The sequence below is a fragment of the Perca flavescens genome, chromosome 9 (genome assembly GCF_004354835.1).
Source record: "Perca flavescens isolate YP-PL-M2 chromosome 9, PFLA_1.0, whole genome shotgun sequence".
Classification (NCBI taxonomy): Eukaryota; Metazoa; Chordata; class Actinopteri; order Perciformes; family Percidae; genus Perca; species Perca flavescens.
This window is the reverse complement of record NC_041339.1, coordinates 15391400-15406261: the sequence shown is the minus strand read 5'-3', so window position 1 is coordinate 15406261 and position 14862 is coordinate 15391400. Positions and strand designations below refer to the sequence as shown.

Genomic DNA, 14862 nt, shown 5'->3' with positions numbered 1-14862 from the left:
TCGTGCCCCGTGATCCGACGCGCGCGCCACCCTACGCACGCAAGGAGGTTCTCGCGTGCGTGGGAAAGTGTGGCAGTGTGTCAGTTCAGTCCGACCGGTCAAACAGCGTGGGAACTATTTAATAACAAGCGCACAGTTTTATTTCCTGGCAGAAAATTTACCTTTAATAATCAGCAGCAATTTTAAATTTTTCTTCCCCACTATTGCCCAAATAAAAAGGAACTACTATACATTTTAGATAACAGGTCTCCAGCACAACCTTCAATATAGCCTAGGCATAGGCTGCCATACATTCTTGGAGATTTTTAAACAGACTTAAAGGGCCGCGTGGATGTTTTGCATGTTTTCATTCACTATAAACCACATAAAGACCAAAAACAGAGACAGCTCACAGCTTAAATCAAGCTGTCTTTTATTTTCTATTATGGTATCACTAAATCATGATAATGCAAGTGAAAGTAGCCTACACAAGTAGTCTAACTTTGGCGAAAATTGGAGGATATATTCCAGTTTCTGAAAACTGATTTTTGTTTCGGCAACTGAATGTAATGTAGCCTACTAGTGGCTACATAGAAAGTAGGAATTAAAACATGAATTTCACTATATATATATATATATATATATATATATATATATATATATATCACTTTCAGTTGGACACACTACACATCTGTTTATAGTTAGAGAAGCACAGATAATGAATGTAATGCTTTTTCCTAATTTATCATATGTCGGTTAGTTTTACCATAGCTTGCTCTAAAACACATATTTCTGTTCCTTTCAACAGAAAATATGAAGCATGGACATGTTGGATTGTTAGAATAGGCCTGCTGCTGCTGCTGTAGTGCATTAGACAAAAGGCAGAAACCTCCATACAGCAATTGGACCAAGGTTATAGCCTATAACAAAACAAATAGAGGTACGCCATAATATAGGGTACATTTGCTGTGCTACAAATTTTTTAGCCATGGATGCAACATTGTAAACTTGCATTATTTCAACAGACTAACCTTAGTGGAGGAGAAGTGTAACCACAGGTTGGTGTTGTTGTTGTGCTGTGTGCTGTTGTGTTCTGTTTTCCATTTCCTGAAATTAAGGTGAGGGGGTAAATTTAATGCAATGCTTAATTAAGCATGCAGTGCATTTAAAAACATCTAAACTGATGTTATATACAAATGTATTGACGCAAATTGCTTTACATAACAACTATAAAATAGACATGTACGTATGTATGTATGTATGTATGTATGTATGTATGTCTATCTTTAGTTTATTAGAGTGCACTGGGTGCATTTTTATTGCCTTAGAAATGTGGGCGTGTAAGAGAAAGAAAGCAGAAACAGTGCAGATGGAAATAATTGATTCGCAAGCATGGGTACAATGATGAGTGTATCATGTAACTCAGACACAATTATGAAATGAGGAGCAGAGAGAGATTATGGTAAGTAGGTTAGTGGAGCAACACAGAGCTTTCACACCCCCCTTCTCCCGTCCTGGTGTGCATGCGTGGTGAGCCTCCTCCTTGTCTTTCTGTCGTTTTCCACTGTGAAGCTTTCGTCCTTCATCATAAATCAAAGCTCATACTTCACAGTCTCTCAGCACCACCTATGCACGTTTTATGTTCTGACATTAATTGCTCCTACATGCTTGTTTATAGTCTTTTTTTCTATACTTTTCTACAGGTCCTCCCTGTCACTTGTGTAATTGCTCAACACAAAAACAGAAAAAGACAGAACATACAGTAAATGCAAAGCAGTAACGTATTTGCCTCTTCCTGAATGCACAGTTTAAAAATACAATGCTGGGAAAAGTGCAGTAAGAGTGTTTTGCTTTATTATATTCTGTGGTTGTAAACTTCCTCTTCCTCCCATTTAGGTGGTTTTGTCAGTCTGATGGTTTCCTTCCTGATCCTCATCTGCCATCTTTCTCGTGTTATACAGTATTATGTCCCTCTGTCGCCATGAAGCAGCCACACATCCATCCAGTGTTCACCTATAACGTCACTGACCCGCTGACCCTGAATCTTATGTAACCATGGCAATACCCAAATTAGAACATGGAGCATGGAAAGGAGGAGGTGCTTAGAGTTTCGAATACAGGCATGTAGCTCCAAACCAGCTTTTCAGATTAAGGCAGATGGAATGAACGCGCCTGCCACTGTGTGTGTGTGTGTGTGTGTGTGTGTGTGTGTGTGTGTGTGTGTGTGTGTGTGTGGGCCACAGAGATACACTAAACTAAAGAAGAAATCAAACACCACCTCCTCCTCTACAACAGAGGTGGTGGTGGTGATGATCACACATTCGGAAGTGTTTTCTGCATGTTCAAACTGTGGCGCACGAATGCAATGACAATTTAATAGCTCAAACTGGCCTCTGCCCCACGGCGCATAAAGCCCAGTATACTGAGAGGATTATTTTGGGATTCAGGCTCTGGCTTCCATAATCCTCTCTCCTCTCCTCTCCCTCATCCTGCTAAATCCTCTCCCTTCTCCCCTTTCAAATGGCCACTAATCTCTCTCCCTCGGACTCTCTTTGTGGCTGTAATCTGGTTTGTACCTATCTTTCACCTGCACCAGGTTCTGCAATAGGTCAGTGTGCCAAACTACAGGGGCACTTCTTCCTTTTCTTCCTGTTGGACTTTGTGACTAATCGTTCCCTTCTCCTCCACAACATGAAGGATGTCCTGACTGGTTTCTGACTGAAATGTGTGCTTGAAGTACCAATATTTCCAGACTGAAGTCACAAATTGACAATAGGTTATAAATTCATTCTTTACCTTGGAAACAGCAAGTTGATAAAATGATCGTGTCACACAGTCTATTTAAGCTATTTTGTAGTTTCTTATTGTATCACAGGATCTTCTTAAGCAGATGAAGTTTCCCAGTTGTCACGACATTGATATTGTTTCTCCTGGAGCTGTATTCCAAACGGATTGTTCTATTTCTTTGAAAGATGAGATGGTTAAAACAAGAATGCTACTATCAGCCAAGTATCAGCATACTAACATACTCACAATGACAACGCTAACATGCTGATGTTTAGCAGCTGTAATGTTTATCATGTTCACTATCTCAGTTTATTGTGGTAACATTTCAACATGAACTAATTAACCCAAAGAGCAGGCAAGGGCCCAAGGCTGATGGGAGTATCATTTAGTTTTGCAGATATTTAGTTAAAAACTAAACCATTGGACAGATTAAAAACTTGATGAGATGATAGATTAAAAGCCTGAGCATCACAAATGTCATTACAATTCATCCTAAGGGGGGGGGACATGAATGTCTGTACCCAGCTATTTCTGCAATAGTTTGTTGAAACATTTCACTAAAAAACTAAAATGTCAACTTCATGGTGGCACCAGAGGAAAAGTAGGAGATCTTTAAAAATCAGTAGAATGTATCCTTTAGGGACCATGAGTGTTTGTACAACATTTAAATAGCAGTGAGATATTTCAATCTGGGCCAAAGTAGTGGGCAAACTGGCATTGTCAACCATGGAGCCATGCTGCTAGCGCTGATAAAAACTGCAGAGGTAGAGAAGCTCTGTTGCTTGTCCTTAAGTGCTCTCACTGAGAATAACCTTTAAACAACATGGCGTCATGACTTTGTGTAAACATACACGCCAACTTTCTTAAGCCAAGTGGCGTGTTATCTGTACGCTTTTTCAGCTATCCGTGAGTATGTCTACACTGTATAGAGTGGGCCTACACATACACTTGGCATGTTATTGCGAGAAGAACATGTTATCGGGAGAAGAACGTGTTATCGCGAGAAGAAAGCTATGGTTGAGGCAAGGAAACGTCACACGTAGTCACCTCCCTACGTGGATTTTCGCCTTTTCATACTACTTGCGTAAATTCACACGCAATCGCAAGGTAATGTTAGTCAATGGAGGCCAAACAGCGTTGATAAACATGCTAAAAAGCGAGTATGCGTCTTGATAACACGCCAATAATGGCATACGAATTGGCGTCATACATAAGCCATTTCATGAGATCAGTCTGCCTTTAAACTGAAAGTGAACTAATGCCGCTGCCTTAGTATTCTGCAGCTCACCGAAAATCTCATCAACTATGATATTATGCTTGTGGAAAAGTGAACTATGTGTCGGGCTGGGTACCGAATGCAATACTTTTTAGGCACTGGCCGAATTGCCTCTAAAGTATTGAGTATCGAAAAATGCCTCATCATTCAATACCCGATTTCAATACCTAAGAGTAAATCTCATAGCGTCAGTGAGCCAATAAGCATCCAGCAGGCTTCTACCAAGATTTAATAATGTCTGTGATTGGCTGTCTAACGTTACACGTCGTAGAGACACCCAGGGAGAACTCTACGTCCCACAGAGACGGCTCTCGTAGTAGGAGCTGAAAAATAAATTCAAAAAAGATTTGTGCCGTAACGTTGAAATTTGGTTTTGTTTCATAAAATTGGTATAGAAAAAAAAACTATCGTTTAGGAACCGGTATCAAAGTCACGGTATTGGTATTGAAATGATTTTGAACGATACCCATGCAGCCCTAACTATGTGACATAGGAAGCGTGAGCTAATGAGCTAACAAACAGACAAGGAGGAAGGTGGAGTGCCCTTCAGCTCACTTTTGACGTGGAATTTGTCCTTGCTCAGCGACTGTTGATACTAGAGATGGCTGGATTTATCACCCTCAGGTACACATTAGCTTCACATCCTGTCATCAGGGGGTCACGCTGTTTATTTGGTCTTGACGGGGCAATATCTTAACGATAAGCATCCAATTAAAGGTGACATTTACCATGGTGTATCTGTTCGTGCTGCGTCCACACATGGTGTTTGTCCTGTTGTCTGTCGATAATGCTCTGCCTCCATCTAGATAATATCGCATCTGACAGTCATGACAGGAAGAGGCGACCACAGGCATTTGCAGAGTTGTGACAGGGGTTTCAAGGATAGAGGAATAAACATCAATTTAGACAGCCTAATAGATAATACAGGGAACTAGAAGAGATTATGGCAGATTACGTCTGTGAGATAAAAATGGAGTCTTAGAGGAATATTAAATAAGACTGGATCTGGACTAAGGACGACAGCAGCGTGCTACGACTGGAATATTTATCTTCTCAGGATGAGATTACTGATCCAGGCTCAGATTCAATACTCAAGTATTCACTGCAATACACAGGTCCAAAGATCCAAAGGCATTCGTGTGGCTTCTGTCTGTAAGGCCTGGAAGCTTATTACCTCATATCTCATTCCTCCCATCAGCTTTTGTTTTTTCCCACCCTTCCCTTCATTGCTAATTAAGTGCAAATCCTGTCCTCATGTCTATGGCTACAACACATGGCGTTAGAGTGAAAAATGTGTTCCTGGGGATACCTGCTGCAGGTAGCCATACACCCCCCCCCCTACAGTGCTACAGTGTGGAAATTACTGTAATTACAGATTCTCTGAGAAAAAGAAGACATGAGCATGACATGGTGTGTGTCCACCAGGGAGCCATTTTAACACTCATCCTGCTTCTTGCACTGAGAAATAGAAAAATGCTACGCTGCAGATATCCAGCCGAAGTAGCAATTTAGCATATTTTAGCATAGCAGAAGTAGTAGTCTGAACATAGATTAAGGATTAAAAAAAAAATAATTGTTTTTATAAATGATTTTATATCCATATAGAATGAAAACTAACAAAATGAGAAATCATCTCAGAGAAGCAAAAAGTGTGAGCAAGAGAGAGATGAGATGAGACACAGCAGCAGAGAGAGACAATAGGCTCTGTGCACAGCGTCATGACAACCGTTCGAATTTGACAGGAAATCGGCACTTCCACTTCCGGCAAAACATCACTTGGCAACATTGTAATTTTTTATAGATGGTCTGTCTATTTTTAGCCTATCTGGTCTACCTCCTACTTAAATAGCAAACGTCTGTTCCTGTCATCGCCAAAACATGAGTGCTACTAAATTTCTTAAAATTGTTAACGGCTCAAAGGAACACTGCTGTGTGCCACTTTGTTCGGCCTCAGGCCGTTATAACAGTATGCTTAGTTTCCACTGTTTCCCCAAAAACGCAAGTCTTCAGGCTAAGTGGATTCATAAAGTGCGAAGGACGGGGTTTACCGTAACCCAGCACACAAAGGTTTGTAGTCGGCACTTCAAGCCCCACGAGATTGTGATATCCAAGAAAGGAAGGTGTGCTTTGGTAGCAGGTGGTGTCCCTTCGTTGTTCGAGTGGAACAATTATTCAACCAAGGAACGACCCGGTGTTTGGGAGCGACGGGCAAGACCACCAAGTCTGGAGCCTGATGTCTTTGAACCAGCAGCAGCGGAGCCTGTCGCCATCCCTATGGTCATGGACCATGACTATGAAGCACCTCCTACTGTGTGCGAGGATAGGCAACATTACGAGCAACTAAAACAGGAAATCGATGCACTTCGAGAGCAACTGAAAACATGCCATCTGTCCAAATTTGGACTGCAGCGGTTTGCCTCTTCTCCAGAAGACATACGATTTTACACCAGGTAAGACAACTATCTATAGCCTTCAGCGATTGTCAAAGTTGAACCGGCTTTGATGCCACATATGTTTGTGTAAAACATGTGAAGCACACAGTTACATAACTTAATCTATATAGGCTACAGGAGGTTATGCTACTATAGCACATTTGTCACATAGTGTAACTGGTGAAGATTAATTCCTTAATTAGATTAACTAACTTCCAAATCCTCTTAAAACCTCACAACTCTGTAGGCTTAAACTCTCCTCTCAAGTCAATCGATTTGTGTTACTAAACGCTATGTATGTTGTTAAGCTGTATGTATGATACGCTAGAAGCTAAATAGATTTTCTGATTCAGTGTATTGTTGATAACCCAAAACACCACAATTTTTTTTATTTAAATTTCATTACAGTCTAAGTAAACTTTACTCTAATTGCCATACCCTAATTAGGTTCCCATCCTAAACGCACCTGATGGCGTTTTGGAGCCTGATTGAGTCTGCAACATCAAAAATGATCAGAGTGACCAGCAGAGCCAGGAAAGCATGCAACATTAGCACTGAGTCACTGAGAGCCCTATGACCAGACCAACTGTAAGTATACCTACTCCGCCATCACATGTACATACAGTGCTGCTCATAAGTTTATGAACCCATGCTAAAGTTGACTAAAAAGAGGAATAAAAAATGCATGATTTTTTTTAATTCACACACAAAGAAAATTGTTGTCTTAAAGGTTGGATTTTTCCAAAAAAAAATTAATTGAGGCAATTTTTTTTATTCCTCTTTTTATTCAGCACCACTGTACACAAGCACACTGACATTTAGTCTGAACTAAATCCACTAATTGCACTTTTCTCACCCACTAGAAACTGCTGCCAATAGATGAGTTGTCCCTTTTCTTGACTTACCTGTCAACTGGTTCTACCCAAAGGGAACTGTCTCATCGCTTCAACATCCACAGAACAACAGTAGGCCGTATCATAGTCACTTGGGCCAACTTTCTGTACTCCCTGTTGGGCTCGATCTGTTTTTGGATGTACCCCGCAGCTGTGAAGACCGGTCTACCTCCTGAGTTTAATGGCAGATACAGCAACACCCAAGTAATCGTTGACTGCACCGAACTTAGATGTCAGACCCCCGAGATGGCCATTATGGTTGACAAAGGATTCCTGGTGGATGACCTGGTACCTGGGACTGTTTATCGTCCAGCTTTTGTCACTCAGAGGAGGATGTCCTACAGACCCAATCCATAGCTCGGCTGAGGGTGCACGTAGAAAGGATGATCAGAAGAGTCAAAGAGAACAAACTGTTCGACACCACCATCCCCCTGTCCATAACCGGGAGCATTAATCAGATATTTACAGTAGCCTGTCTTCTCTCAAATTTCTAAAATGGACCCCTAGTGAAGACATGGGTAAACGAAGTTTGAAATGTTTTTTACAAAAACTGATTTCACACTGCTCTATTTTTAGTTGTGCTTGAAATGAAATGACAACTGGATATGTTTGATAGCAAGGAAACTGCACTTACAGCTGTACTTGTGTGCATGTCTTGTGTGCTATTTTATTTTTACTGCTTTGCCTTTTATAACCCTGTACGGTGTCCTTGAGTGCCAAGAAAGGCGCCTTTAAATAAAATGTATTATTATTATTATTATTATTATTATTATTCTGTTGGGTTGTCAGAGGAATCACTAAACTCAGGTAACGTTATGTAGTCCATGGTTATGCCGCTGTATCACAATGTATAATTGTAAGCACTGTGCAATACCTAATAACATCACAAACCTGTATAACTACTACAGGTCACTTTAAAAAAAATTAACTGGCAATCCAAAATTGTATTAGTGTTAACTTACAGTAACATATTGTGAATATAAGAATATCTTACAGGTCTTTAATAAATTTGACATTCATGATTTTATGTGGTTATCTGTTTTTATTATAGAGGTAATAACTTGTTTTACTTTATTAAAATGACAAGAAAATAACAATTAATTGCTGGTATTTATTGTATGGGACAGACACTTTACATGGATTTTGGACTGGTGGTTATGGGTTTACAGAATTATTCATCACGTTTTAATATATTACAGTTTAAGTGTGTATGTATTCATTAAGTGTTGCCCTACACTTGTAGCTCCATACTATTAATTAAGTTTGGAGATTTTCTGTATGAAGTTGACAACATCACAGGGTTGATTTACGAAGTGGAAAATTAAAAATGTTAGTTTCGTCACAAATAGCACATTAAGAACATGGGGCAGATTAAAACATATTCTAGGGATAGAAATGAAGGTTCCAAACGCTTGTGGAATAACCCATCAATCACCCTACAGTGGAGATCATGGAATTTATTTATTTAATTTAATTATTTCAGGACAATGACGATGAACATGTACAGCAGTACATGTAAAAGTGCCAGATTGTAGCCCAAGGCTAATTTCCATCTGTAGTCCATTTGGCAGGGAGAAATTACAATAAAAAGGACAAAAGCTATACATTAGTAACATTTGCTATATAAAACAGAGTCAATGACAATGACAACGAATGGCAACTATTGGAGATATTATTTATCATATCAGTATAAAGCCATATGAACAATTGGTAATATAATTAATTTTACTAATAAGGACATTTTTAGATATATTCAGTTAAAGAGCAGGATCACAGATAAATTTGATCTAAACTATAATAGGACTACAGAACCCTCAGCTACTCAGAGGCTATTCCTAAACTCAGGAGAAAACAAGATATTAATAGGGAAAGTGTACAAACACCTTATAGAAGCACGGGCAGCTAATTATTTTCTCAAAACAAATATATGAGGATTGGAACAAAGAACTTCAAATAAATAACTGATATAATCTGGAAAAGATTGCCCTAATATAACCAACACCATTACCACCAATGAGAATCTGCATCTCATACAATATAAGCTCATGACAAGGATATACTACACTAAATCAAAAATAAATAAATTAGATGCCTCTATCTCTCCTGTTTGTGTAAAATGTGGCACACATAAGGAGACAATAATACAAAAACATCACAGGGTTAAGGATGCTGGGAAATGTCAAGTGAAACCTTGCCCCATCTGTTTCTATGCAACCCACATCCATTCTTATAATACATCCATGCCCAGATCCCCTGTACCGCGTTACGTCATATGGATGGAACTAGATTTTTTGTCTGGGACAGACACTTTACATGCATTTTGCCATGTAAACATAGAAATAAAAACGGTCAATTTTTTCTCTGATGACTTTGCATACATCATTGTCCCTGTAAATCCGCTGAATCAGCAGGTCGTCTTCAGCCGAAATGACAAAATCACACCATGTCAAACCGGTAATGAGCATCTGACCCTGTACCTGCCAGTAATATGCATGTGATTTCTTTAGTTCCAAATTGCCAGATTTCATTTTAAGGTAAGTACAGTCTACATAACTTTTTAGGTTGGGGCATTTCATTTCTATAAGCCCAAAATTGTACAGACTCCGAAGGATCAAAAACAAGTCCGTCTGGAGACACCCCAACCAAAGAGCTTCCGGTCAGTCTCTACTGTCCTGTTCATTAAAGGCATAAAAAGTCCCCCCCCCCCCAAAAAAAAACAAAAAAAAACTTTAAAAACCATTATCCTTACATGTTACTCTATCCCCACTTACCTGAAGCACAGAGAGATCAGGTAAATCCCCACTGAGGCCTTTGTACAGTGTGCTCCTGTGTGTGAAAAGTTAAGTTACTTGGAAGGTCAGGAAGCAAACAGATTTCAAATCAAATATTCACTCACACATTCCAATACATCTACTATATGTGACTTTACTTGACTCCCTCTGTTTGATTCTTGGGTTTAGCAGAGAGGACAACCATCCTATCCATTGGGCCTGGCTTTACACCCTGTTGGGCATAATGGGTTTCAACATATCCCCAATCAGTTTGTAAAGACATATTGAACAACAACAACAAAAATTATAATCACCAAAGTTCTAGGCTTGTGCCATTGTTGTTCTCCCTCAGTGCAGCTTAAGACAGGGGGAACTGCAGACAAATTCAGCTCACTGTAATGCGCCGACTGAAACAACAATGCAACGCAGTGGTTGCTAAGTGCTGCTCCCGCAATACACGAACATCTATGATGTAGTAACTCCACAGGGTTTGAATCTTTCAGGACCACCTGCAAAATAAAGCTGTCTAAGTAAATACCAGGCCTATCTAGGCTTGATCATTCACTGGGTTCTTTATGAAAGAGAAAGCATAGCAAAAAATTAAGAGAGCACTAACCCAGTGGGGATCCAGCTAAATAAACGTACCTGCCTGGCCACTGTTTCTACTAAATTTGAGTCGGGCGAAACTTGTATGAGAGAAAACTAGAATACTGTAGGTCTAGACCTAATACTTAATTTTCATCTTCAGTTAAAAAAATTGCACTTATATAAGCAGAATATAAAACATACGTATGTGCTTGTGTTTTATGTTCATCATCATGGACCTTAGCTGAACCCCCAAGAACATTAATACTGGGTTACAACAGTATAGTAGCGTGGCATAAGGTAAAGAGACAGTAAACGTGAACAAAGTCCAGATGACCAGCGGGGACTGGCAAAGTAAAGTCACCAGCTATTTTTAGCCATTAAGTAGTTTATGTATAGTGTTGAGCTGAAATTTATCTGTGCTAAATCCCCGGGCACACTGGACTGTAAAAGTAACGTAACAACAACAGATATCGTATCTAACGTTACCCCTATCCCTAACCCTTCACCATACACTCAAACTGTGCGCTTTCTCCGATTTCTTCATGGACCTGTGACAATGTGCCCTGATGTTAACCTCTCCTGACACCTGATCTTTATTAGATACTGAGAAAAGCAGAATCAATCAAATTATTTTGACATAGTACAACAGTTATAGCAAGTAAAATAAGCTAGCAGCTAGCTCTAGCGAAGATGCTACCATCAAAAACAACGTGGCTACTTACCCTCATAATTGTGGATATAGGATGAAATGTAGAATTTGAATCCTTTATTCCTTTTGGAGTTTGGAGCCATTGCACAGGAGTCGACAATCCTGTGTACGTCACCGATATTCAGACGTGGAAGGTCTTGGAGGCATCGACTAAAAATTATAGCGGCCATTGTTGCCGAGTGATGTTTTGCCGGAAGTGGAAGTGCCGATTTCCTGTCAAATTCGAACGGTCGTCATGACGCTGTGCACAGAGCCTATAAGGACAAAGCGAGTGAAACAGAGAGAGAGGGAGAGGGAGAAGGGCAAGTCGATGTGCCAACAATCTGAAGATGATACTGAAAGGGGATCTGCTGTTTCCAACACTCGCTTCCATGACAACAGCCGCTGACAGGGCCCCCGACCCCATGGCTTGTCTCTAATGAATCATCGGCCCTGAAGGTGAGCTAACACCCACAAATGCACACATATGTGCATGCAAGGACTCACACACGTGGCAAGACACACTCACATATGCGTACACACACACACACACACACACACACACACACACACACACACACACACACACACACACACACACACACACACACAAGCTTTCAGATGCTTGTTTGCCACTGACAGGAAAAAACACACGTTTACATCAAGAGAATTGTCTTTTAACTGCAGCCTGTTGATTGAAGTGGATTGTACGTTCAACCATAAGAGCAGGTAACACACCACCGTTGATTACTGTAATGACCAACTCTGATTACTGGTTTTGAGCCACACCTGGAATCTGATAATGTGCGTGTGTCTTTGCATGTATGTCAAGCTATAACCCTGGCGTGCTTGAATGCATCTGTGAAAGAAATGTGCGATCCATTTGCTCCTGACAGCTGCTCTGGAGGAAGACATTGAGCATGTATGAAGACAGTCAGTCACACCTTTCAAGAAGCAGCTGAAAGAGCGCCTACAATCATCTGCTTGTGTTACATTTGGAAAACATTGGCCTTTGAATTTTATAATGGCTGACATGTGTTTTGGTCTGAGCCATCAATCGAAGGAAAGTTTCAAATTTCACACACACTTGAAAGATCTTAAATCATACCCATGACTGCTCTGCGTTCTTGGCCTATGGCAATCCGAGTGTTTGAAAAACCATCTATCTCTCAAGTGCTGGTAAGGGCCAACCAGGCAGCCCCATCTCTATCTACTGTCTCTGTACAGAAAAACATTGAGAGATAGAGCTCTTCCTAAGAGGCAATCTTCTTCCTTTCTTCTTTCCGACTAGATATGAATACAATCATTCTATAACACATAATTCAAAGTACTAATTTCTAAATGAAAAGACACACTGTATGATTCAGATTTCCTGGTAAAAAAAAAAAAAAAAAAACAGTAGGCCTTGATTGTGATAAATTGAGTGACCTTTTTGAATTACTGTGGGCTCTATGGATATCATCAACTATTGTATATTTATAAACCTTAAAGGTCCCATGGCATGAAAATTTCACTTCCACATTCCACCAGCCTGCCTATGGTCCCTAGCCTAGAAATCTAGACACACCCTAGCGGCAGCAAATTTATTTTGCAGCCAGGGTCAGTCTGGGCACTCTCCGTTGGCTTGCGAGCTTGAAAAAACAAATTTTGGTCAGGCCAATCACATCGTGTATAGAGTCGGTGGGCGGGGCTTATGGCTGCTGCTGCTGGGAACAGTGGTCTTCTGGAAGACTTGGAGTTAAGCTTTTCTTTGAGAAAAGAACAAAGAACGGCACAGAAATCATTCTTAAAAAAGGAAGATGTGTTCGGAGTTTTGCCGACCGGATACGGCAAAAGTTTAATCTATGAACTAGCTTCGCTACCTTCTTTATTGCTCTGCCTGGTTGTAGCGCTATCCTATTGCGTGCAGAGAGAATTTGAAAGACAACCGTTTATCCCGCCCCTCGGATTGAGCCCTGTCAATGGTCAGTTCCCAGACCCAACATCTTTATGTGGGTCGGGCTTAAGGCTGGGCAATAAAACGATAACGATATGTATCGCGATAGACACATAATCAATATCAATAGAAAATGCGGTCGATAAAACGTTCGATAACTTGTTTTTCTTCATCAGAAGAAACCAGAGGTTGTGAATCAAGTTTGGTTGCATGAACAAAGGCCCTCACTCTCTGGCAACCTAGCAACGTGGGGAGTGACACTCTAACAGCCAATCATGTAACAGTATCATGTTTGGTTGCGCCACATCGCTGTCTCGTGTTCTTCAATAACAGAACCGGCCGTGGGTTGGAAGGGAGGGGCCGCAGCGGCGAGGAAATCGTTGATAAAACAGGAAAAGTCAGTATGGCAGTTTTGGGAATTTTATAAGTCTGACCGTAGTCAGACCAACACTGGTAATACCATAAACTTGTTTTTTCTGCAGCTGCAACACGGCACAAGCAGCAGACCACCATGGAGAGGTACTCTGCATCAGCGCCTTACTAAACACTACAAAGAAATAACGGAGGCAGACATGCTGGGCACTGTCCAGAAGCCAGGTTACCAATCTAGCACTAAACCTGCAGAAAATAGTTCCTTCTCAGGTTTCTTATATTTAGCTAACACTTTGCACTATTTTATGACACTTTATTAAGCATTTCTTACTTATTCTTTAATTTTGCACCTTAATGTTAAGAGATAATTGTTAAGTGTTCATTGTGATTTTAGACCTGTTTACATTTTAATTATTTGAGTGTTTTCCATGGTTGTGTTGACATTTCTGCTTTTATAACTGAGGGGATTATAATCAGAGCAGGGTTAAGTTTAAAATAAAAATGTTTAAATTTTATATATTTTTCTCCTGGTCCTTATTTTAAATAGGTCATAAAAATATCAATAATTATCGATATCAACTGATATGAAAAACTTATATCGTGATACAGTTTTCAACCATATCGCCCAGCCTAGTCTGGCTTGTCAGGCTATATGGTCCCCCAGTGGCTAGAAATGGTGATAGGTGTAAACCGAGCCCTGGGTATCCTGCTCTGCCTTTGAGAAAATGAAAGCTCAGATGGGCCGATCTGGAATCTTGCTCCTTATGAGGTCCTCAATAGCATTTAAAGCTACAGACACAGAAATGGCACATACTAAGGAAAGCTCATTGTGGGACTGGCTATAGTGGCTGTAATTCTGCACCAAGGATGAATTTCGGGAAAGAGACTTCAGTTTCAGTATTAGGGGACCACTAAGGCCTATATAAAAGCATCCAGAAAGCAGCATGTCATAGGACCTTTAAAGTTATCATCCTTAAAAGTTCAGTCCAGGTGGATTTGGCGACACCTAACGTTACTAGTGGTAACAGCAAGTGTGGTAAACACTCCTTCAGGCAGCTCCTGTTGTTTCAATAGAGAAGTCAGTCAAAATAAATTGCTGATTTGATTTCATGCTGCACACAGTGCAGTTAGTTTCCACAC

General features: G+C 40.3%; 1 long non-coding RNA gene across 1 annotated transcript; it reads left to right on the top strand.

The window, feature by feature from the left end:
- Window positions 1-6006: 6006 nt before the first annotated feature.
- LOC114561730 (uncharacterized) lies at window positions 6007-8389 on the top strand. Its single transcript, XR_003693390.1, has 3 exons — window positions 6007-6492; window positions 6922-7062; window positions 7338-8389. It is a non-coding gene; the product is annotated as an uncharacterized LOC114561730 (long non-coding RNA).
- Window positions 8390-14862: the final 6473 nt, after the last annotated feature.